Source organism: Theropithecus gelada, chromosome 17, assembly GCF_003255815.1.
Source record: "Theropithecus gelada isolate Dixy chromosome 17, Tgel_1.0, whole genome shotgun sequence".
NCBI lineage: Eukaryota > Metazoa > Chordata > Mammalia > Primates > Cercopithecidae > Theropithecus > Theropithecus gelada.
This window is the reverse complement of record NC_037685.1, coordinates 91,696,738-91,721,950: the sequence shown is the minus strand read 5'-3', so window position 1 is coordinate 91,721,950 and position 25,213 is coordinate 91,696,738.

The window sequence follows — 25,213 nt, the reverse complement described above, 5'->3', positions numbered from 1 at the left end:
TGAATTTTTCTGCACGACAGGCACATATGTACCTTCATATTTTGGTCTCTGAGTGTCTAGTATTATCTCACCTCTGTCCTCCTTCCCCCTCCAACCTCTTTCCCTATCCACACACTGACCCACAGTTTTTTAACACCACAAACTCTCTTGTATTTTCAATAGCTTGTACAACATTTATTATTTCATAAATCGTTCTTTCCCTAGCTTTACTTTGTTCACCTTGTAAATATCTTCTAAAACTTTGTGAGAATGTCATCTTTCCCCTGAAGCATTTCCTGATCCCCAGGCAGAATGTGTTACTCCATCCTCTAGAGTCCCAGAATTTTGTTGTCACAGTACTTAAGGAACAATATTTTAATTATGAAATGGTTTGGCTCTGTGTCTCCACCCAAATCTCATCTTGAACTGTAATGCCCATGTGTTGAGGGAGGGGCCTGCTAGGAAGTGATTGGATCGTGAGGGCAGTTTCCCCCATGATATTCTCACGATAGTCAGCGAGTTCTCAGGGGATCTGATGGTGTTAAGTGGTGGTTTCCCCTGCACTTCTCTCTCACCTGCCATCATGTAAGAGTTGCCTGCCTCCCCTTTGCCTTCCACCACGATAATGTTTCCTGAGGCCTCCCAGCCGTGCAGAACTATGAATCAAACCTCTTTTGTTTATAAATTACCCAGTCTCAGGTAGTATTTTGATAGCAGTGTGAAAATGGACTAATGCAAATTACTTGTTTTTCTACTTACCTCTGCCAACTAGAAAGTGAGATCCTTAAGGTCTGTGTCATCAGGACATAGCAAATGGAAGATAATACAGATTTTTATTAACTGAGTAGATAAAGGAAGACAGGGAGAAAAGATGGAATTTTCTTCCATCAGGAGAAAAGATGTCATGATGAAATAATCTAATCATTTCTAACTGGAGATCGAACCTCACCTATACTCCATATTTTGATACAGAGTTAAGGAAGAAATTATGCTTGATAATTTTGTATTTTTTTCTTACACAAGCATTAAAATGATGACTTTACATGTCTTGTAAAAGAGAAAGAGTACGTAAAGTTTCTTAACAGGAGAGAAAACATTATCGTAGCTAACATATAACAAACTCATTTTATGTGCCAGATCTAATCAGTATTAACTCATTTAATTGTCACAGAGATAAATTATCACAAGTCCTATTTCCCAGGTAATAAATCGATGCACAGAAAAGCACCATAGCTAATAATTAGAAAGGAACTGGAACTAGAACCTAGGTCTGTCTTGAGTCCAAGTTCTCAAAGTTACCCTAGAAGCCCCAGATAAGTTAAAAAATAAAAAGCATAATCTATAGTTTATAAATAGAAATGATTGCATGAATATTGCATTATAAAAGTGAAAAAATAAAAGTTTCCCAAACATAGGCCATCTAAGCCACATATTTCTTTGATAAATTGAAAAGACCTACAGAAGGTGGCAGGCAGCAAAATAAGACCTCACTTATACCTTTGATTATAGTGGTATCTAAAACAAGCCTTTCAGTATTCTAAGTATTTCAATGAAAAAAAAATGTGCATCATATTATTTGCTACCTAACCAATCTCATAGAAATGTTGTGTAAAATACTGAGCTCATTTTCATAAAACTTTTTAGATATTCAGATTAAATACTTACATTCAGATATATATAAACTATTATTAGCAATAATACTATTTTGCCTTGCAAAAAATAAACATTTGCTACTTTAATAGGGGATTAAATCCTATGGATTACTCCCCCACAATTTCATTCAGGTGAATATATCTTCTAAATGACTTGCATGTAGACAAACCTTCTAAAGTTCAACTCAAATTTATGCATCTGTGACATATATAAACAGACACAATAGCTGCCATTAGATGACAGCCTTAAACACGACTCAGAAATGTCCTGCACATAAATATCCACCAGGTGGATAAATAGCTTATGCAAAATTTCTTTTTTTTAGCAGGAAAACTACAGAGCTTATTTTGCCTTGTTGTGCTTCTAGTGTGCAAGTGTGAAGGAAACTATAAACATCCTCTATCCCAGTGGTCTCAAAGAGTGCTCTCCATATTACCAGCATCAGCATGACCTGGGAACCTGGTAGAAATGCAACTTCTTGGGCCTCCTCAAACCTTCTGAGTCAGAAACTAAGGAGTGAGACCTATCAATCTGTGTTTTAACAAGCTCTCCAGGTGGTTCTGACCGCCTCCACAGTTCGGGAACTGTTGGCCTACCACCATTCTTGTTTCACTGGTGAGAAAATTGAAGATCTAAGTTAAATAATTATTCAAATTATTCAAGTCTAAACAAAATAATTTTGTGTACAGAAGCCAGTAGGTTCTCTCTTTCCTCATTTTCCCCTCACTGATAACCACTGAAATCACATTTCTAGGGTCACAATACAGAAATGCCATTGTTGGCCTTCTGAATTCAATGTTTTCAAGACTTAACGTCTAGATATACAGATGGAAAACAATACCTTTAAGCACTTTATTCTGCAATTAAGACTAGAGGAGCTTTTCTGAGACTGGTGTAAGCACATCTTTGAGTAGAGAGGCAGCAGGCTTGCTCCGTTGCTCACTTTGTGGAGCTTATCTTTTCAAGCAGGTATTTTTAAACGTGGAGAGAACAAGTGATGCATAACAACTCTAAACAATTAGAAGACATGAGAGAGGGCAACATGGCCAACTTAATGCAGCCAGGTGGAACAGCTGCCAACAGGGTACCAAGAGGGCTAGCACACTCCTAATATTTTCAGAGGGAAGGCACAGAGAGTGCACAGAGTGAACACACAGAAGCTGAGGTGAAGGGGGAAGAAGCTGGGAATCCTGCACAGGGCTACTGCACACCAGGACTCATTCTTAGCCCCCAAAGACTCTGGGGTAAGTGGTGAGTTGAACTAGCAAGGAACAACCCGCTCTTGCCACAGGCCTCTGGAACTACAGCAGGAGGAGACCCCTCAATCACCACGGACACTTGACTTGGCAGGGAGAGCTGCTTAAAGAAGTGGTAGGGGCAGCAAGCCAGCTGATATGGAGCCCAGAGGGTTTGGTGTGGGAGCATCTATAGTGAAGCAAAGCCAGGAACAGTCATCTCCCTCGGCTCAACTTGCACCCATAGAAGACTTTAGCCCTATGGGAACTGTCAGACATAAATTCTGCAGGGCAGTCTTGCCCATCAGACCTGGCTGGTCTGACTTGAGCATCCCTTTGTCTGATGGCCTTTTCTAGGGCCTCAGACTGGCCATGCCTGCCTGTAGGACAGCCTCAGGTGCCTTGGGGACCTGCATTATACCTACTGTGTTGGAAGACGGTGCCTAACTGGTGGAGAGCTCCAGTGGGGCAGCCCCCACAGTCACACACTAGCCCGCCTGCTCCCTCTCCACACTGCAACTTCCCCCAGCCCACAGTAACATCCCCACATCCCTTTGCCAGAATGCACATGCACCAGCAGCTTTTGCCTTCCTTGCCCCTCCAGTAGGCAAGTGTGAGTGCACTTTGTCATGCCTGCACTGCAGCAGGAATGCAATCTGTCCCCTTCCCTGTGCCAACTGCCATTGCAATTTGAGCCTTGGGTACAGAGCCAGCCAGTCTTGCCCCCAGCAGCAGCCACCTTGCACAAACACTGCCAGGGGAGTGAAATTAGGCACAGAGAATAGTGGACCCTCCCCTACCCTGAGCAATCACCCCATGGAATGCAGGGCACAGAAAGCACACACACAGACCTGAACCCACCAGCTCCCCAACCCTGTACCAACACCACCAACAGGAAGACTGGGTGCACAGTTGCCAGCAGGGGCCCGGAACCCACCCCGCTTCCCTGCCACACCATGTTTCCTTTGGTAAACACTAGCACAAATGCAGACACCCACTAGCAGCTAGCATTTTGCCCTAGCCAACGAGCATGCACCCCATTGTGCTGCCACTGCCACTGCTATTGGCACGTGCAAACTAGGACAGACCTACTGTCACTGCATTACAAAATGCTTTGGCTGACACAACCCATCAGAGTATAGTGACCAACAGTCTTGGAGCACCTCGGCACCAACAATGCAGTGTATTTCTAAGCTCAGGGCGCCAGAGAACAAAGTCAGAGCCCGTTACAAGTCCTCCATAGTTACAGCGCTCAGTCCAGGAGTTGTGAGCTGAACATTGGCACTCTAAAATCTTCCAGAAATGAAACCAGTTGGCAGAATTCACCTTATACCACCATCAAACCCTCAATGTCACCAAATAGGATAACAGAAAAAAAGAAAATCGAAATGTTAGCAACATCAAAGACTGAAGAAACATTAGCCCACAAAGATAAAAGAAAAAAAAAAAAGTCCAAGAACCATGACAACTCAAAAAGCCAGAGCACCTTCTTTCCTCCAAGCACCACCTCTCCAGCAAGCATTCTAAACCAAGTTGAGATGGCCAAAATGACAGAAATAGAATTCAGAATACAGACAGAAACAAAGATTATTGACATGCAGGAGTATGTCGAAATCCAATGCAAGGAAGCTAAGAATCACAATAAAATGACGCAGGAACTGACAGACAAAATAGCCAGTATAGAAAAGAACATGATTGACCTGATAGAATTGGAAAACACACTGCAAGAATCTCATAATGCAATCATTCATAGCAGAATAGACCAAGCAGAGAAAATAATCTCAGAGCTGAAAACCTAGCTTTCTGAAACAAGATAGATAAGAACGAAGAAAAAGAATGAAAAAGGAATAAACAAAACCTCTGAGAAATATAGGATTATGTAAAAAGACCAAATCTACAACCCACTGGTATCCCTGAAAGAGATGAAGAGAGTGTAAGCAACTTGGAAAACATATTTCAGGATATCATCAATGAGAACTTCCCCAACCTAGCTAGAGAGGCCAACATCCAAATTCAGGACATGCAGAGAACCACAGTGAGACACTTCACAAGAAAATCATCCCCAAGACACATAATCATCAGATTCTCCAAGGTTGAAATAAAAGAAAAAATCTTAAAGGCAGCTAGACAGAAAGGTCAGATCACCTACAAAGGGAAGCCCACCCGACTAACAGCAGACTTCCCAGCAGAAACTCTACATGCTAGAAGAGATTGGGGACCAATAGTCAACATTCTTAAAGAAAACAAATTCCAATCCAGAATTTCATATCCTGCCAAACTAAGCTTCATAAGCAAGGGAGAAATAAGATCCTTTTCAGGCAAGCAAATGCTGAGGGAATTCATTACCACTGGACTTGCCTTACAAGAGTTCCTGAAGGAAGTATTAAATGTGGAAAAGAAAGATCATTACCAACCACTACAAAAACACACTTAACTACATAAGCTAGTGACACTATAAAGCAACCACACAAACAACTCTGCATAATAACCAGCTAACATCATGATGACAGGATCAAATCCACACATGTCAACACTAACCTTGAATGTAAATAGGCTAAATGTCCCAATTAATAGGCACAGAGTGGCAAGCTGGATAGAGAACCAAGACCTATGGGTATGCTGTCTCCAAGACATGCATCTCACATGTAGTGACATGAATAGGCTCAAAACAAATGCATGAAAAAAAATCTCCCCCAGCAAATGAAAAAATAGAAAAAAAAAACCAAAAAACTGGGATTGCAATTCTAGTTTCAGACAAAACAGACTTTAAACCAATGAAGATCAAAAAAGACAAGGAAGGGCATTACATAATGGTAAAGGGTTCAACTCAACAAGACCTACCTATTCTAAATATAGATGCACCCAACACAGGAGTACCCAGATTGATAAAGTTCTTAGAGACCTCCAAAGACACACTCCCACAAAAATGACAGTGAGAGACTTTAATGCCACACTGAAAATATTCGACAGATCATTAAGACAGAAAATTAATAAAAATATTCAGGATCTGAACTCAGCAGTGGATCAAATGGACCTAACAGACATCTACAGAACTCTCCACCCAAAAATCTCCATCCAAAAGCAACAGAATATACACTCTTCTCATCACCATATGGCACACACACTAAAATCAATCACATAATCTGACAAAACACTCTTGAGCAAATGCAAAAGAACTGAAAAAATAACAACCACTCCATCAGACCACAGTGCAACAAAATTAGAGTTCAAGACTAAGAAAATCACTCAAAATCATATAATTACATGGAAATTGAATAACCTGCCTCTGAATGACTTTTGGGTAAGAAGTGAAATTAAGGCAGAAATCAATAAGTTCTTTGACACTAATGAGAACAAAGATAAAACATACAAGGATCTTTGGAATATGGCTAAGACAGTATTAGGGAAATTTATAGCACTAACTGCCCATATAAAAAGCTACAAAGATCTCAATTTAACAACCTAACATCACAACTGAAAGAACTAGAGAACCAAGAGAAAACCAATCCCAAAGCTAGAAGAAGACAGGAAAAAAAACAAAATCAGAGCTGAACTGAAGGAGACCGAAACATGAAAAATCACTTTAAAAAAAAAATCAATGAGTCCAGTAGTTGGTTTTTTGAAAAAAAGTTATTAAAACAGATAGGCTGCTAGCTAGACTAATAAGGAAGAAAAGAAAGAAGAACCAAATAAACACAAAGGAGATATTACGATTTACCCCACAGAAATACAAATAACCATCAGAGAATATTATGAACACCTCTATGAACACAAACTAGAAAATCTAAAGAAATGAATAAATTCCTGGACACATACACCCTCCCAAGACTGAACCAGGAGGAAATTGAATCCCTGAAGAGACCAATAACGGGCTCCAAAATTGAATCAGTAATAAATAACCTACCAAACAAAAAAAGCCCACGACCAGATGGATTCACAGTCGAATTCTACCAGATATGCAAAGAGCTTGTACCGTTCCTGCAGAAACTATTACAAAAAATTGAGGAGGAGGGACTCCTCCCTATCTCATTCTATGAGGCCAGCATCATCCTGATTCCAAAGACTGCAGAGACACAACAAAAAAAGAAAACTTCAGGCCAACATCTGAATGTCATTGCGAAAGTTATCAACAGAATACTGGCAAACCTATTTCCGCAGCACATCAAAAAGCTTATCCGCTGCAATAAAGCAGGCTTTATCCTTGGGATGCAAGGTTGGTTCAACATTCAACACATCTTCATGTTAAAAACTCTAAATAAACTAAGTATTGAAGGAACATACCTTAAAATAATAAGAGCCATCTATGACAAACCCACAGCCTACATCATCTGAATGGGCAAAAGCTAGAAGCATTCCCCTTGAAAACTGGGACAAGACAAGAATGTCCTCTCTCACCACTCCTATTCAACATAGTATTGGAAGTCCTGGCCAGGGCAATTGGGCAAGAGAAAGAAATAAAGGGGCCCCAAATAGGAAGAGAGGAAGTCAAACTTTTTCTGTTTGCAGATGACATGATCCTATAATCTAGAAAATCCCACAGTCTTGGCCCAAAATCTGCTTCAGCTGATAACTTTGGCAAAGTCTCAGGATACAAACCCTCTATACAAAAATCACTAGCATTCCTATACAACAGCAACAGCCAAGCTGACAGTGAAATCAGAAATATAACCCCATTCACAATTGCCACAAAAAGAATAAAATACCTAGGAATACAGCTAGCCAGGGAGGTGAAAGATCTCTAAAAGGAAAACTACAAACCACTGCTCAAAGAAATCAGAGATGACACAAATGGAAAAACATTCCGTGCTCATGCACAGGAAGGATCAATATCATTAAAATGGCCAATTGTCCAAAGCAATTTATAGATTCAATGCTATTCCTATTAAACTACCAATGACATTCTTCACAGAACTGGAAAAATATATTTTAAAATTCATATGAAAGCAAAAAGAGCCTGAATAGTCAAGGCAATCCTAAGCAAAAAGAACAAAGCTGGCAGCATCAGGCTACTTGACTTTAAACTATACTACAGGGCCGCAGTAACCAAAATAGCATACTACTGGTACAAAAACAGACACACAGACCAATGGAACAGAATAAAGAGCCCAGAAACAAGGCTGCATGCCTACAACTATCAGATATTTGACATAGCTGACAAAAACAAGCAATGAGGAAAGAATTCCCTATTCAATAAATGGTGCTGGGACAACTAGCTAGCCATATGCAGAAGACTAAAACTGGACCCCTTCCTTACACCATACACAAAAATTAACTTAAGATGGATTAAAGACTTAAATGTGAAACACAAAACTTTAATAAACCTGAAAGACAACCTAGTCAGTATCATTCTGGACATAGGAACGGGAAAAGACTTCATGACAAAGATACCAAAACCAATTACAACAAAAGCAAAAAACGACAAATGGGATCTAATCAAACTAAAGAGCTCTGCACAGCAAAAAAACACACAAACAAACAAAAAACATTATCAACAGAATAAAGAGACAACCTACAGAATGGGAGAAAATTTTTGCAAACTATGCAACCAATAAAGGTCTAATATCAGCATCTATAAGGAACTTAAACAAATTTACAAGAAAAACACAAACAACCCCATTAAAAATGTGGGCAAAGGACATGAACAGACACTTCTCAAAATGAGACATACATGCAGCCAACAAACATATGAAAAAAAACTCCACATCACTGATCATTAGAGAAATGCGAATCAAAACCATGAGATTCCATCTCACACCAGTCAGAATGGTTATTAAAAAGTCAAAAAGTAAAAGATGCTGGTGAAGTTGTGAAGAAAATAGAACACTTGTACACTGCTAGAGGGAGAGTAAATTAGTTCAACTATTGGGGAAAACAGTGTGGTGATTCCTCAAAGACCTTTAAACAGAAATACCATTCAACCCAGTAATCCCATTACTGGTTATATATCCAAAGGAAAGCAAATCAATCTACCATAAAGACACATGCATACATATGTTCATTGCGGCAATATTCACAATAGAAAAGACATGGAATGAACCTAAATGCCCGTCAATGGGGGATTAAATAAAATATGGTACATATACACCATGGAATATTATGCAGCCATAAAAAAGAACAAGATGATGTCCTTTACAAGAACATGGATGGACCTGGAGGCCATTATCCTTAGCAAACTAATGAAGGAACAAAACACCAAATACTGTATGTTCTCACTTATAAGTGGGAGCTAAATGATGAAAATATATGGATGCATAGAAGATAACAACACACACCAGGGCCTGTCAGAGAGTGGATGGTGAGAAGAGGGAGAGGATCAGTAAAAATAACTAATGGGTACTAGGCTTAATGCCTGTGTGATGAAATAATCTGTGCAACAAACCCCTGTGACACAAGTTCACCTATATAACAAACCTGCACATGTACCCCTGAATTAAAAAGTTTATAAAAGTATGTGAAATTAAATGTTGGTGTATTATTACATTTTTTAAAAAAGGACTAGATATCTGGTTTACTAAGAATTCACAATTCCAACAGTTGCCCAAGACATCATCTATTACTGATTTATTCAAAATAAGTCTATTATAACTTCTCTCTAGAATCAAGTAATAAGAACAATTTTCTTTCTTTCTTGTCTTTTCTTTCTTAAAACAGTTCTTAAATTTGGACATTTCTACTTGACACGACCCTCTAGAAGACCCATATACAACAGATACACAAAAGTCAGAACCTTGGCACATGTGGGGATTTCAACGTGTTAGAGCAATTTGGAACATCAGGATCTTTGCGTGTTCTGGATTGAGCCTTGCCCCATATTGATTCCCAATTCCAGCATGGTCATGACCCTGTTGTTCTCTCTGGGTTCTTTTCTAATCTAAAATCATTTGCTTCTTCATGTTTCTCATTGAATATCAGCATGCTAAGAGTTTCTCTAATGTCCATTAAGAGTTCCCACAGAGGCCAAGGAATACATCTCCAAGGCAGATCTCAAAGGAAGCATAAGTTCTGTGTATATAATAATTTTACTTAAGAACAAAAGGACATATCCTTTCACTCATTAATTAGTAATTATAGCTCAGGTCAAAAGTATGCATGAAAAGGGCAGGCATAAGAATTTCCACGTGTTTGTATCTCTTTTCCTATTGCTATCTTCTTCTCTAGGATCCTGAAATTCCTGCTTCTGTGTCCAGGTATCTTCATTCTCATCGACGCTGGGTAAGCATCTGTATTTCAAAGACAGTACCTCTTATTCTTGAAAAAGATGTCATGTACTATTATAATAAGTATGATAGGCTTAGTGTTCTGAGAAGATGTCAGTGCTTCCTGAGGGCTGATCTTTGTCTTCTAATTTCAACCACCTGGTGTATCAATATATTAACCAAATTATTGCTAAGTCTCCTAAGGCTAATAAACATTTCTCATCCCCAGGATTTATTTGTTTACAGTATCTTAAATTACTAGAGATCATAAAGGATAACCCTTCATCTCCCTTATTGCTGTGACCTTTCAGAATGAAGAGAGCTATTAAAAAAAAAAAAAAAAAAAAAAAACCTGCTGCAGCATTTCAAATTCTTTATGACAGTGTCTGCCTCCCGGTTTTTTCAACAGCTTGGTGCTTTATTAATTACTTCTTTTTTCTTTTATTTCCTCAAAACTACTCATTTTCAGATCTGCAAGGGTATATACTCTTTCTATCTCTCTAGATACAACATACCTGCTTCTAGAAGTTAAATAAAATCTAATAATAAGTTGAAAGAAATAATTTAGAAAAGGACTGCCTGTTGCTAGGCTCTCCACCTATATGAGGCTCTCCACCTAGGCTCTCCACCTATATGAGGTATATTCTACCCTCATATACCTCAGAAAGTCAAGTGTAGTGCTTTTCCTCCCTAGGCTGATGGTCAGATACAGGCACACTTAATGGAAACAGCACATGATCATTTTGTTCCTATAACAGTGACTGGTTACCACGCTTTTTACACAATTTTAAAAAGTAATAATGGCAGCCTATATAATAATCATGCTCAGTGAATCACTCATATGACATGGGTTGTCATTTCTTACTTCAAAATATTAAAAGTTATTGATATCATGGAAAGGCAAGCTACCAAGAGGAAAAACCGTAGACCAATGGGACACTAAGATAACCTTTAAAACTACACCATCCCGTAAATATATGTGGGCTTTTGCATTGTGCTTGTTTGCTTATTGAAATTATCCCCTGATCGATAAGTTTCCTGTTTTAGACTTCCCTAAAGTTTTCCACTATATTTCCAGTGTCTCCTATTTCTGCCAGGTGGCTCTGCAGTCTTTTCCATATGTTTCCACATTAGGAGCAAACTCAAGACATGCTTTAGGAGGTCATGTCACTCACAAACACAGTAAATTATTCGAATTTCCAAAATGAGATACTCATTATTCTAGAGACTCTCACCATGGATACGATTCTCTTTCCACATTTATAAATATTTTTGAGGGCTTATATGTCATGTACTGGACTAAGCACGGGGAAACAGAGATGAATTAATCATGGAATCTATTCCATCAGCTACATTTTAAAGAGGCTCATTTAAGATATTTCCATGCTAATCAACTTGAGATGTTTGTTTTATTACCTAGTAATATTTTTCTAAAGGAAATATATTTCTAGAAATATGAGAACTGCCCATTATCAGAAATAAATGACCCCTCAAAATTTTTCATTTCCAAAATAATCCCCAAAAGTTAATCATCTACACTTCTCTTAAAGGAATAAATAATTAGTATGTTTTATTAAAAGAAGATATGGGTAAGAGAAACAGTTCTTTGCAGGAAAGTACCAATCTTTGCTATCTCAAATCTCCTGTACTTTCCTGGGCCTTCTTGGTAGCCCCACTGTGTTCACTAAAGTGAAGGCTCATCAGGAAACCTCTAAAAGGCCTCTCCAGCTCTGACTCTTCACAGAAATTTTCACCTTTCCCATCTCAAGTCAGAGTACTGCAGACCAGTTTGAAGCAGGCTGCTTAGGTTAGAAGGTACCATCTGTGCTAATGAGGCAATAACTTTTAATGTGCAAATTAGTCACTGTCTCAAAGAATTTATGTGAAATTTAAAGACACAATTCCTTAAGTGAAAGAACTGATGTAGGTAGAAATTTTAGCCTTCTGTCATATCAGCAAATGAGATATTTGGGTATGAGGGGTGATCTGTATATAGATTAGATCAGCCTTCAGGGACCTGAGGATGTCTTTCCCCTCCCTCTTCCTTCACCTCTCCAATGCCAAGGTCCTTAAACATCATCTCAAGTCCAGTATCTTCCTTGGGCCTTCCCCAACCACTTTAGCCCTATAATTATATAGCATATTTTGAACCCTGCACTCTAAGCTACATAGAAGCTACATTTCATGTCATTCATTCATTCATTCATTCAACAGATACTTATTGAGCCCCTACTATGTGGTAGGTGCTATAATATGTACTGGAGATACAGGCACTGTAATAGGTGGTAGAGATTTAATGTGTTAATATATGACTTTGTGAGCTCTCCATCAATTAAAACCAATTATCATTAAGTTTGTACAAAATCACAGAATAAGGTTCTGTAATTCCAAGATCTGATAATTGTACTTCATCTAAAAACTCATGTTATAATGCCACGATAGAATTAAATAGTCTTGCTAATGTTTTTACTCAGAAATTAAAACATTGTGTAAGTAATTGAAAATTGGCCCAAGCCACTTCTAACTTAAATAATGCAAGAAACAATGAATTCAAACTGCTTAGTCCAGTGCCTGACACAAAGTAATCTATCATAACTTTAAGTGCTGTTTTTATTGTTGAGTCGATTCTCAAATTCCGTAATGCTATAGAAATTCCTGATAATCACTGCTAACTTGATAGATGATCATCACACTCCGTACCACAGCAGAACTTTATTTCTAAAGGGGGATAATCAGGATAAACTGTAAATGTTTTAATTTATTTATTCATTTATTTGACAAACATTGAAACCATGTGCAGGTATCGGGAATATAAAAGTGATTACATCCCTGCCCTAGAGGAGATCACAGCCTATTTGGGGAAACATACAAAGGAACAGATCATTTCAAAATTGTTACGTTGTTAAACTGGTTATCTTCTGTGAGCACATAGAAGAGAGACTACCTATCGCTTTTCAGTAAATAGATAATGTATGAGTTGGTCTCAAAAGCATTTTTAGATAGATGGACTAATAAAGGGGTATAAGAATAAAAAGACAAGCTAAGAATGAACATGACTTATTCAGACAAATGCTAACAGTAAATCTGGAACTCAGGTTACACGTGACTAAGTCGCCAATAAAATATACAACCTCTGAAGGCTGGGCAGGTGGGAGAGTGTCAGATCATGAAGGGCCCATATGCTATGCTCAGGTACTTATCTTATAAGAGTAAAATACAACCGATAAACCTGCTTCTAATATAAAGATATTTCATCCCTTTCCTTCTCAAAAATCAATAACAAGAAACAAATAACAAGAAACAAAAATACGACTGTCTTCAATAAAACTAGAAACATTTGTAGTGCTGAACTACAGTATATAAAGACAACTCAGAGAGGATTGGCAAATATATGTGCACAGCGGAGGATGGTCAAATCTAAGTGCTGGCAGGGGAGAATATTGATAACAGGCAGTCTGGTTCACTCTGAGGAGCTCAAGAGATGCCAAAGAATTGAGGAAACCAGGTGCTGCAAAAGACAGAAGGGAAGGAGCAGAGCTGAGGACAGATCATTTAAAGACTGTATACAAAGCTTCCACATTCCCACAAGGTTTGGCCACTAGCCCTCAACCACAGGAAAAAGGAGAAATATACAATTTGAACCGAAGACACTCCAGACTCTGGGACGCCACACATACAGATACAGAAAAAATGCAGCAAAACCATCATGTGATAATAAACAATATGAATGCTGGGCCATTCCAGCTCCCTTTTGCTTCCCAGCTACAGAACAAACTTATACCCACTCAAACACTCTGAAGGACATGACTGGGACAGATGGTTGAAGGGTGCTTTTCTGAATAACTTAGCCTCCTTGGAGAAAAGGGTTACAGCTCTTCTTATGGAAGTCTTCAGTGAAAAATCCACATACCCAATCAGCCTAGAGCAAAGCCAACCTTTCAAAAAGCCTTGCCAAAATACTCAGAATCTAAAATCATGTATTCGGTGTTCTTTCTTAAATAGGTATAGACACCAATGATAACCAGGCATTTTAGGAAAGCCTGCAACAGAAAATATAAGGACAAATATACAAAGTAACTTGAAGGCAGGGAGTGGTAGTTCATGCCTGTAATCCCAGCACTTTGGGAGGCTGAGGCAGGCAGACTGCTTGAGCCCAGGAGTTTGAGACCAGGCTGGAGAATGTGGCAAAACCCTGTCTCTACAAAAAAATACAAAAATTAGCTGGGGGTGGTGGCATGTACCTGTTGTCCCTGCTACTCGGGAGGCTAAGGCGGAAGGATTGCTTGAGCCCAGGAGGTCAAGGCTGCTGTGAGCCATGATTGCACCACTGCACTCTAGCCTGGGTAATAGAGTGAGACCCTATCTCAAAGAAAAAAGAAAAGTAACTTGCAAAAAATAAAGGTAAAGTAAGAATGAGAAGAAATAATAAACATGCTACAATTAATACCTCAGAAAAGTAACAGAAGATCGGATATTACATCCAAATAAATGAAAACAGGATTTTGTGAATACAAGGAAGAAAAGCCCTCAGAGAAATTAAAAATAAGACAGCAAAAATTACAATGATGAACAAAAATTGGAATATCAGTTCTAATACCCAGAATATCAGCTAGAAGGATTGAAAGAAATATTTTAGAAAACAGAAATGAAAAAACAGAAGATTGGAGAATCTAGGAGTTCTAACACACAACAAATAGGCATTTCAGAAAAAGAAAAGAGAGAGGAAGAAATAATGACAACAATTTTCCATAATTGAAAGGCACCAGACTCCAGATTATGAAGTTATGTGAGCAAATAAACATTGTTGTTTAAAGCCAGTAAGTTTTCAGGAGATTTGTTATGTCCCACTAGATATCTGGTATACCCGGCCTAGGTCATGGTCTATACTCCAGCTGCCAGCAGTGGTAAGTGCCAGCCTTCCATCAAGAGTCATGTAGTATACAATTTTCCAGCTATAAGAAATGGGTTTGCAGCTAGGCACAGTGGCTCATACCTGTAATCCTAGCATTTTGGGAGGCCAAGGTGGGCGGATCACTTGAGGTCAAAAGTTGGAGACCAGCCTGACCAACATGGTGAAACCCTGTCTCTACTAAAAATACAAAAAATACCCTGGCATGGTGGCACATGCCTGTAGTTCCAGCTACTCGGGAGGCTGAGGCAGGAGAATCACTTGAACCTGGGAAGCAGAGTTTGCAGCGAGCCGAGATCAGGCCATTGCACTCCAGCCTGGAAGACAGAGGGAGACTCGGTCAAAAAAAAAAAAAAAAAAAAAAAGGCAATATTACTTACTGTAAAAACAAGAAAGAAAACAAACAAGAAAGAAAAGGCTTTGCTTGTCTGTAAGTCAGTAACTCGGGCTGGCATCACACATGCAGATGAAATCATCTTGCTACTTGACTAGGGCTGGACAGTATATGATAGCCCATTCACCTGTCTGGCATTAGCTCTGGCTCACAGCTAGGCACGTGTGAGCAGCCCAGCTCTAGCTTCTTTACATATAGCAGAAAAATTTCTAGCAGCAAAAAAGGGATAAGCTTTAATGCAACATAACTTGTCAAGCTTCCGCTTGTAGTATCCCACTGGCCAATGCAAGTCTCATGGTCAAGCTAAGAGTCAAAGTGGGAAGGACTACACAAACATAAAATGAGAGAAAGAGTGATTCTTTGAGGACGTTAGTGTAACAGTCTGTAATATTAAACCAACCAGATAAGGCTACCCAGAACTTTGGATCCAGACAGCAGCTTAAAGGAGGAAGCACAGTGGAGAATATTTTTTATGTTGGGTTGGCTTTCATAAACACCTTCATCTTAGCATTTATAATGCTTTTCAATCACATATTTATTTATGCACTTATTTTTAAATGTCTGTTTCCTGCTCTAGATTGTAAGCCACATGAAGATGAAGGCAAAGACCATGCCTCTTTTCAACCTACCTCTTTTAGCCTAGGAAGCAGCAAAGTGCATTCCCCTTACTATTAAACGAAGGAATGAAGGCATCAACAAATGTGCCCTCAGAAACAGGCAAGAGTCTAGGGTTCTGATAGCACCAAAGACAGGGAGACCAGACTGACAAGCTATGGGTTGATGTGAGGAGGAAATCAGGTAATTCCTGTATCTCACACACAGAGAGGTTCAGTAAAAGTTTATTTCACATGAATATTACAAAATAAAATTGCAAGCCCTGATCTCAGATAGCACTTTGCCATCTACACTGTTTGGAAGCCTCTGTAACTACGTGAATGTCCCTGCACCCACAGGTGTTTGATTATAAGAGCAGTTTTCAAAAATTCTTGGTCCAGGACCTCTTTACACTTTTAAAAATTACTGAGAATTCCAAAGAGCTTTTGCTTGTGTGTATTGTATCTGTCATTATTTCTCATATTTTATATTTCAACAGAGAAATTTTTAAGTACTTAATTCTTTTTTAAAATAACAATAACAAATTTGTACAATGCAGATAGCATATTTTTATTTTCAAAAAACTTTACATTTTCCAAAACAAAAAAAAGTTACTGAGAAGAATGGCATTGAGATTTTCCAAATCTCTTTAATATATGGCTTAATAAGAAAGGCACTAGATTCTCCATCTCCTACTGCACTTACTTCATTAAAATATTATGTATCATGCAGCCTCTGGAAATTTTCATTGAACAGTTGTGAGCGAGAGAAAGTGAAAAAAAAAAGGCAAATAACACCATAGAATTATTATGAAAATACTTTTGACTCTGTGAACCCTCTAAAAGAGTCTCAGGCATTTGTTAGACATTTGTCAAGCAAAAGTGATAAAACATTTTTCCCTAAAGTTGGTAACTTCTTTAAGGTAATGCATCCCCAGAGTATTTTCTATTTAGAATTCAAGGAAACAAATTGAACGATTAGGATTTCTTAGTACCAAACAAAATATCAATCTAAAAGATCTGTTAATATTAATAAGTCCATTACTTGGCAAAGTAAAATTGGACTTTCTTAATGCATTCCCCATATAGAATATGAGCTGTTTTTCTGTTCTTTGAGCAACTCTATTAGCTCAGTGATTGTTTACATTCTCTCCCTTCAGCTCCTCTGAAAACTGAAAACAGCTCTACAGACAGCTCTCTTTCCTTTAAATACAATAATAATTGTATATTAATTATAAAAGAATAACTAAAATGTCTTCAGTGTTTCATATTACAGTGTGCTTTATTGCATCATTTCATTGAATCCTCAAAACATATTTGAGGTAGGTATTATTTCCTTATTTATAGATAAGAAAACTAAAACCTAGAGGGATTAGGTAACATGCCCAAGGTCATACACCCAGTAAAAAACGATGACGACAACAACAAAAAACACTCAAAGTTTTTTAATACTGTTCCACTCAGTTTCCCTTCTCATGAGTACGGTAATAGTAATACTTTCTACTATTTTTCAGTTTAACTGCACAAGTTTTCAATTTAGCTTTAAAAGCCTTTTGCGTTCTAGTCTGAGAAAGTAGCCTTGTTTTCAGAATCTTACCAATGTAAAAGTGTGTACCCAGTGCAAACAGACACTTGGACCACAATACATCCCTGCACTTCTCTAATTCCTTCCAAACGATCCCTTTTAGATCATGCCTGAAGGCACACCATCTCCACTTCCCCTCTGTCATTTATTTGATTATCCTTCTCTCTCCTGTTTGAATTGTTCAACATCACTGCATATAGATTGAAAACCAGACTGACAGTGATGGTGACGAATCTTCCAATAGCCTGATTGCCAAATTATCAAAGATCTGGGACAATCCTGTAGCATATATGTCACACCTTTAATCATCTTTTCAAAACTCCTGTCAGCAACAACTTTCTCCAGACCCCTGTGACTTAGAAAATCACCATTCTGTAAACTGTACAGAAATGAATACCAGATGTGTGCTAGCCGCCCTGGGAAATTCAGAAGGGTCAGTTTAATATCCTGGGTGTTGCTGCCCAATCCTGAAAAGTCAATTCCAGTTATAAAACTTTCAGTAGACTGCCACAAATCCCTGAATGTTCTCTTCAGTTCAAGTAGAGCAAAGGTAATGGGCCACTGGAGAAAAGCAGGGGAAAAATAATGGATCCCATCTCACTAATTGAGAGCTGGCTCTTGAAAAGGATAATGATACTAAAAACTATTTCCCCCTCCTCATAACCCCTAATTTTAGGGTAGCAAAAATATACATGGGCAGTCACACACTGTAGTGTCATCATAGGCAAGTCAGATGGGAATCACAGAAATGTTATGATATCTTCTTCTATTATAGCCTTATTTATGTCAGATAAAGCCTATAATCTTTACCTGTTAGTTTAAAACTTGGTTGCCAAGCATTTTAACCATCAACAACCTTACTACAAATAGGATTATCACTGATCCACTATTGAAAAAATTATAATGGCAACAAAATTTAAGTAATGGAACAATGTGCTTTTTTTTCCCACAGAAACTTTTCTTTAGCTTACTCCACGGAAATTATACATTGCTTTTTTCAGTTGACTCATTTGCTCTGTTAACATAATTCCATAGAAAACAGATTTATTTATCACCAAAAATAATAACCATGTTATTTGAGCATGAATGCCCCTATAGAACCTAGCTTTCCCAAAGAATTTTTTTAATGAGAATATCGAAAGTATTTCTCACTTCAGGTATGATTAATCAAACATGCAATCACTGAACCATATTCATAGTTTTCCAGTATAATGCTGTGTTTCAAATGATGCCTACATTGAGTACTTAAAATTAGTGTATTCATTTATTATATAATCATTTAATAAGCACCTACTCTTAGCAGACAGTGTGTCATGCTGTAGCTATGAAGACTGATTTACTGGTTAGTCTTGCTCCTTTATCTCAAAGAGTTTGCAGTCATATCTGGTAGACTTACATTTGAATAAATTAAATACAAAATAGAGTCATATGTTTTATACTAAAAGAATGTATGGATCATGTATAGGAACACTGGGAAAGAATCTACGCATAGAGAGATTAGGAGAAGTTTTAAAAAAAATTAATGTTCTTTTAACCAACTGGTTTCTTTTTACACAAAGTTTCTTCAACCATATCATTCGACTACTATCCACAAATACATGGAACAGCAATTAGAGTAGCATGCCCACTTGAAGAGTCTATCCTGTAAATAATAATGTAGTTGTGTTTATTGTTGTTTCTCCCTTCTTAATAAGCAGCTACTATGAGGTGGGCATTCATGTTTTATCAAACTTAATCCTCACAACACTCTGTGAGGAGAATAGAAATTTCTCCATTTTACAGATGGGCAAACAACAAGGTAATAAAACTGATATGGTCTGGCTGTGTCCCCACCCAAATCTCGTCTTGAATTCTAGCTCCCATAATTCCCATGTGTTGTGGGAGGGACCTAGTGAAAGATAACTGAACTACAGAGGCTGTTTCTCCCATACTGTTCTCATGGTAATAAATAAGTCTCATGAGATCTGATGGTTTTAGAAGGGGAAACCCCTTTCGCTTGGTTCTCATTCTCCCTGCGGCCATGTAAGACATGACTTTCACCTTCCTCCATGATTGTGAGGCCTCCCCAGCCACGTGGAACTGTGAGTCCATTAAACCTCTTTTTCTTTATAAATTTATAAATTTATAAAGACATTCCAGTCTCAGGTATGACTTTATCAGCAGCGTGAAAACAGACTAACACAGTAAATTGGTATGGAGAGTGGGGTGCTGCTGTAAAGATACCTGAAAATGTGAAAGCAACTATGGAACTGGGTACCAGGCAGAAGTTGGAACAGTTTGGAGGAGTCAGAGGAAGACAGGAAAATATGGGAAAGTTTGGAACTTCCTAGAGACTTGTGAATGGCTTTGACCAAAATGCCGATAGTGATATGGACAATGAAATCCAGGCAGAAGTGGTCTCAGATGGAGATGAAGAACTTTTTGGGAACAGGAGTAAAGGTCACTCTTGCTATGCAAAGAAACTGGCAGCATTTTTGCCCCTGCCCTAGAGATTTGAGGAACTTTGAACTTGAGGGAGATAATTTAGGGTAATCTGGTGGAAGAAATTTTTAACCAGTGAAGCATTCAAGAGGTGACTTGGGTGCTGTTAAAAGCATTCACTTTTAAAAGGGAAACACAGCATAAAAGTTTGGAAAATTTGCAGCCTGATAATGCAATAGAAAAGAAAAATTCATTTTTGGAGGAGAAATTCAAGTCAGCTGCAGAAATTTGCATAAGTAACAAGGAGCCAAAAGTAAATCACCTAAGACAATGGGGAAAATGTCTTCATGGCATGTCAGAGATCTTTAAGGCAGCTTGTCCTATCACAGGCCCAGAGGCCTAGGAGGAAAAAATGGTTTTGTGGGCTGGGCCCAGGGTCCCCTGCTGTGTGCAGTCTAGGGACTTAGCACCCTGTGTCCCAGCTGTGGTAGCCACGGCTAAAAGGTGTCAAGGTAGATCTCAGGCTGTAGCTTCAGAGGGTGCTAGCCCCAAGTCTTGGAAGCTTCTTGTGGCTTTGAGCCTGTGAGTGCACAGAAGTCAAGAACTGAGGTTTAGGAACCTCTACCTAGATTTCAGATGATGTATGGAAATGCCTAGATATCCAGGCAAAAGTTAGCTGCAGGGGCAGGGCCCTCATGGAGAACCTCTGCTAGGGCAGTGTGGAAAGGAAATGTGGGGTTGAATCCCCCACACAGAGTCCTTACTGGGACATTGCCTAGTGGAGCTATGAGGGGAAGGCCACTATCCTCCAAACCCCAGAATGGAAGATCCAACAGCAGCTTGCACCTTGCAACTGGAAAAGCTACAGACACTCAATGCCAGCCCATGAATGGAACCCAGAGGGAGGCTGTACCTGACAATGACACAGATGCAGAGCTGCCCAAGATCATGGGAACCCACCTCTTGCATCTGTGTGACCTGGATGTGAGACAAGGAGTCAAAAGAGATCATTTTGGAGCTTTAAGATTTAACTGCTCCACTGGATTTTGGACTTGCATGGGGCCTGTGGCCCCCTTGTTTTGGCCAATTTCTCCCATTTGGAATGGCTGTATTTACACAATGCCTAAACCCTCATTGTATCTAGGAAGTAACTTGTCTTTGATTTTACAGGCTTATAGGCAGAAGGGACTTGCCTTGTCTCAGATGATAGTTTGGACTATGGACTTTTGAGTTAATGCTGAAATGAGTTAAGACTTTTGGAGGCTGTTGGGAAGGCATGATTGCTTTTGAAATGTGAAGACATGAGATTTGGGAGGGGCCAGGGTGGAATGATATGGTTTACCTGTGTCTTCACTCAAATATTATCTTGTAGTTCCTATAATTCCCATGTGTTGTGGGAGGGACCCTGTGGAAGACAACTGAATCATGGGGCAGTTTCCCCCACTGTTTTCATGGTAGCGAGTGAGTCCCACTAGATGTGACAATTTTATAAGGGGTTTATCCATTCACATGGTTCTCATTCCCTCATCTGCTGCCATATAAGACATGCCTTTTGCCTTCTGCCTTGATTATGAGGCCTCCCCAGCCACATGGAACTGTGAGTCCATTAAACCTCTTTTTCTTTATAAATTACCCAGTCTCAGGTATGTCTTTATCAGCAGTATGAAAACAGACTAATACAGAAACTAAATAATTGCCAAATATTGCTAGTAAGTGCTATAACTAGGATGGAAATGGATTCCTGAGCTCAAGATTTTCTTACTCAGCTAGACTGCCCAAGTAATCTGCCCAAGAAAGCTAGCAGAAATGTGTTCTCTATATATATCCACAAACATGTATTTCAATGACTTCACTAGAAGCAGAGCTGCAATGTCTAAACACCACATTTGAGTATCTGAAGGATAATATTGTCTTAGTGAAGAGATTGACAACATAGTCTGGAAGCTAATAGTTATGAGATTGAGAAATGCAGCAATCATGTGTGTTGCATTTGAAACCCTACATAATTGATGGCAAAACTGCTTGTTTCCTGGTATGTTCCAGCCATATTTCCTATATGTACATTTTATTATGTTATAATTTGAAATGAATTTATCCCCCAGGCAGGAAAAATAATAGAATAAGCAGTACTGCAATCACACTTAACTAATTATAAATGGGAAATCCATTGATCAAGAAATCTATTACAATAGAAAAAGGAATGTTATAAGCTAGATACAGGTAATGTGTGTCCAGAGAGACAGAAGGGCATGGAAGAGACTAGGTTCTGGAATCAAACTGCTCACACTAAATCCTGGACTCTAGTACATAATTGCTGTGTAATTTGGAACAACCTTAACTTGTCTGTGCTTAGTTTTTATCTTTTATACAAGAGGAATGATAATCATAACAAAGGGTTGTTACGAGGATTAAATGAGTTAATACATATTAAGGCTTAGAACAGTGCCTGGCTAAAAGCAGTGTTTCATAAACATATGCTATTATACTAAAGTACTTTTATAAAAACTGCACCATTATTATGTGGTCTAGCTATCCTGTTCAGAAAGTATATGTAATATCAATATAGCCCTTAAAATAGTTATGTACATTTGAATTAATTTTCAAGGAAGCACTGCCAATTCTATTTGGCATTCTATTTAAAGGGAAAAAAAGAACCTATTTTAGTCAGGATGGACCTTACAGATTACTGCCTTCCATAATAAAAAGTAATAAATGGCTACACTCTATCCACTCTCAATCTGGAAAGGTTCTAAAACACTCCACTTGGGTGTGCTGGACTGGATCCAGTTTTTCAATCATTTCTAATTCTCCCACATCTTCAAATTTAGGATAAACATGAAAAGATTCTGCAATATGATTGAAGCATGCTCAGTTAAGATTCTCATTTTAGTATCAGAAATGGACAGGAACAGAGAGAGGAGGGAGCATGCAGTGTGGCAAGAAGATTTCATTTTACCCCTCCTTTTCTTTCTTCCTCCATTCAAATAAAAGCATGATTTCCAAGGCTCTCTGCTTCTCTGTTCTTATTAACGTTCTTTCTGTCAGTGTCCTCAAAGAGGTAATTAACCTCATGCTAATACAAAATATTCTCTAAAAGCATGCTTTGCTCGCCCTTTTGTAGCCATTATGTCCTGGACAGGGACCATGTTCCCCTCCATTCCCCCTTCAATACCTCTCAAGACTTTGCAAGTATTATTAGGTAAAAACGTCTCATTAACATTTCCTTTGGCTTCATGATGCTAAATTTAATTTTGCCATGATGTCAATGCACAAAATCAAGACATCATTTTCCAGGTCCAAAGTTCCTTATGGTTTTAATAGATTTTATTTCTGTATTTTCTCGACATTCCTAGGCAACTCCCAGGATAACCTGTATGGTTGTTGTTTATTCCTACAAGTGTGGAGAATGGGATACTATAGGAAGGCCCAGTAACAAGATTAAGCCCTGGGACAGTGTGGCATTTTCTTCTAAGCCCCTCACGTGCCACCATAACATCAATTATCAGTCACAGGAAGCATTTTAGGGCAATATGGTAAGAACAACAGTCAATTATCAGGAAAATTTGCCACATAGAAACTTGGGCACATTCTTGACCTCCAAATTTGGCTTCTACAATTGTTTTCTCTCCATTTCTACCAGCTGCTTTAATGATCTGTCAATATGTTAGTTATTGGACCCTTGATATTTGCAATCCTTCCAAATCTATAGGTGAGATTCCGATTATTTTAATAATAAATTAGTTCTTTAGGGAGTAAAGTTCTTTAGGTCTTTAGGGAGTAAAGAACAAGAATGGCATTTTATGAAAGAGAACATCAATTTCATTTTTGGCTTTACTAACTATGCACTGTGCATCCTTGGATAAGTTATCAACTGCTCTAAGTTTCAAATTTTTCATTTGCAAAATGTGAATAATAATATCTATCTCACAGGACTGGTATAATAGAATGGACAATGTCCATAGGTAATTGTTTATAAATGTTAAAGACCTCTTCAAAAGGGAAGAATCCCGGCAATTCCCTAATCTTTCTGTGGGAACATTTTAAAAGATACGAGTAATGAGCCAAACACAGTGACCTAAAGGCCTGGGATGCAATGACCCAGAATAAAATTGCATGAATGTACACTATGTGTTTCTCTTATTTCTCCCACTCTATTCCACTAAGGAGAAGAGGGACTGTCTGCAAAAATTATGTTATCAAACTCAAAAAGCATTATTCAAAACAATGTTGGAGAAAAATATCTAATGACAAGAATACATATATTATTGAATGACAAATCACTTTCATAAACATTCATGTGTCATCATTTTCTCTTTTACATCTCTTCCCATTCTCCTAGCATTCACTTTTACTTTCCTGGCCTTTGAGTCTCTATGATCCCAGAAGGCCTACTGATCAATTAGAACATTGTATATGACTTTCATCCTTCCCTCCTCACTACCTCGTTTGATGTTACTGTGAGTTCTCAAACCCTTCTTTCTTCACCGCTATTTTTCTCATCCCACTCTCCATGACCTAGACCCACATCTTACCTAGACATGTGCACTACCCCCAATTTCAAACCCATTAAGAACAAGCCCGTATCACTCCCACATTTCCTTCCTCCTGTACCCTTCAAAAGTATTCGCATTATTATGGATGGGGGCAGTAAATAGCATGTTTTTCCAACATATTTATAACCTGTCCACTCTGCTGCCTGCCATTCCAGTGACCTGACAACCTGCTGTAAGCTTCCCCAACTGTGCTTACCCCAATCTCACCAATTCCCTCTAGCAGAAAAGGGAATACATTTTGTTCCTTTCATTCTTTTTCTATATCTTTGTGTTATCCAGATCTAATCTCTCAAACCCAGAATCCCACACGGCTTCAAAATGTGTCTTCTGTCTCCAGTCTCCCTTCTTCCACAAAGGCTAAAAGAATGTAACTCAAAATTAATTTCACCGCAGAATTTGTCCTTTACAAGAATCCATTTTTTTGCTCTTCCCATAACAAGTACTACTCTACTAGCTTTCAGCTCCAGTACCACCTTGCATCATAATGTGGGGCTCTGAAAAGAATATTTTAGTATTTCTACAGTTAATGCTTTCTGATCTGAGGAAATTTTACTAAAACTTAATTGTGCTAAAAGACAAAGTTAAATTATAACTAAATAGAAATCTTTTTGTGAAAAATTATGAATTAAGATGACAAATAGCAGATCTCTTCAGTTGTAGAAAATGGTTCAAGGAAAAAAGACTCAGGAAAATGC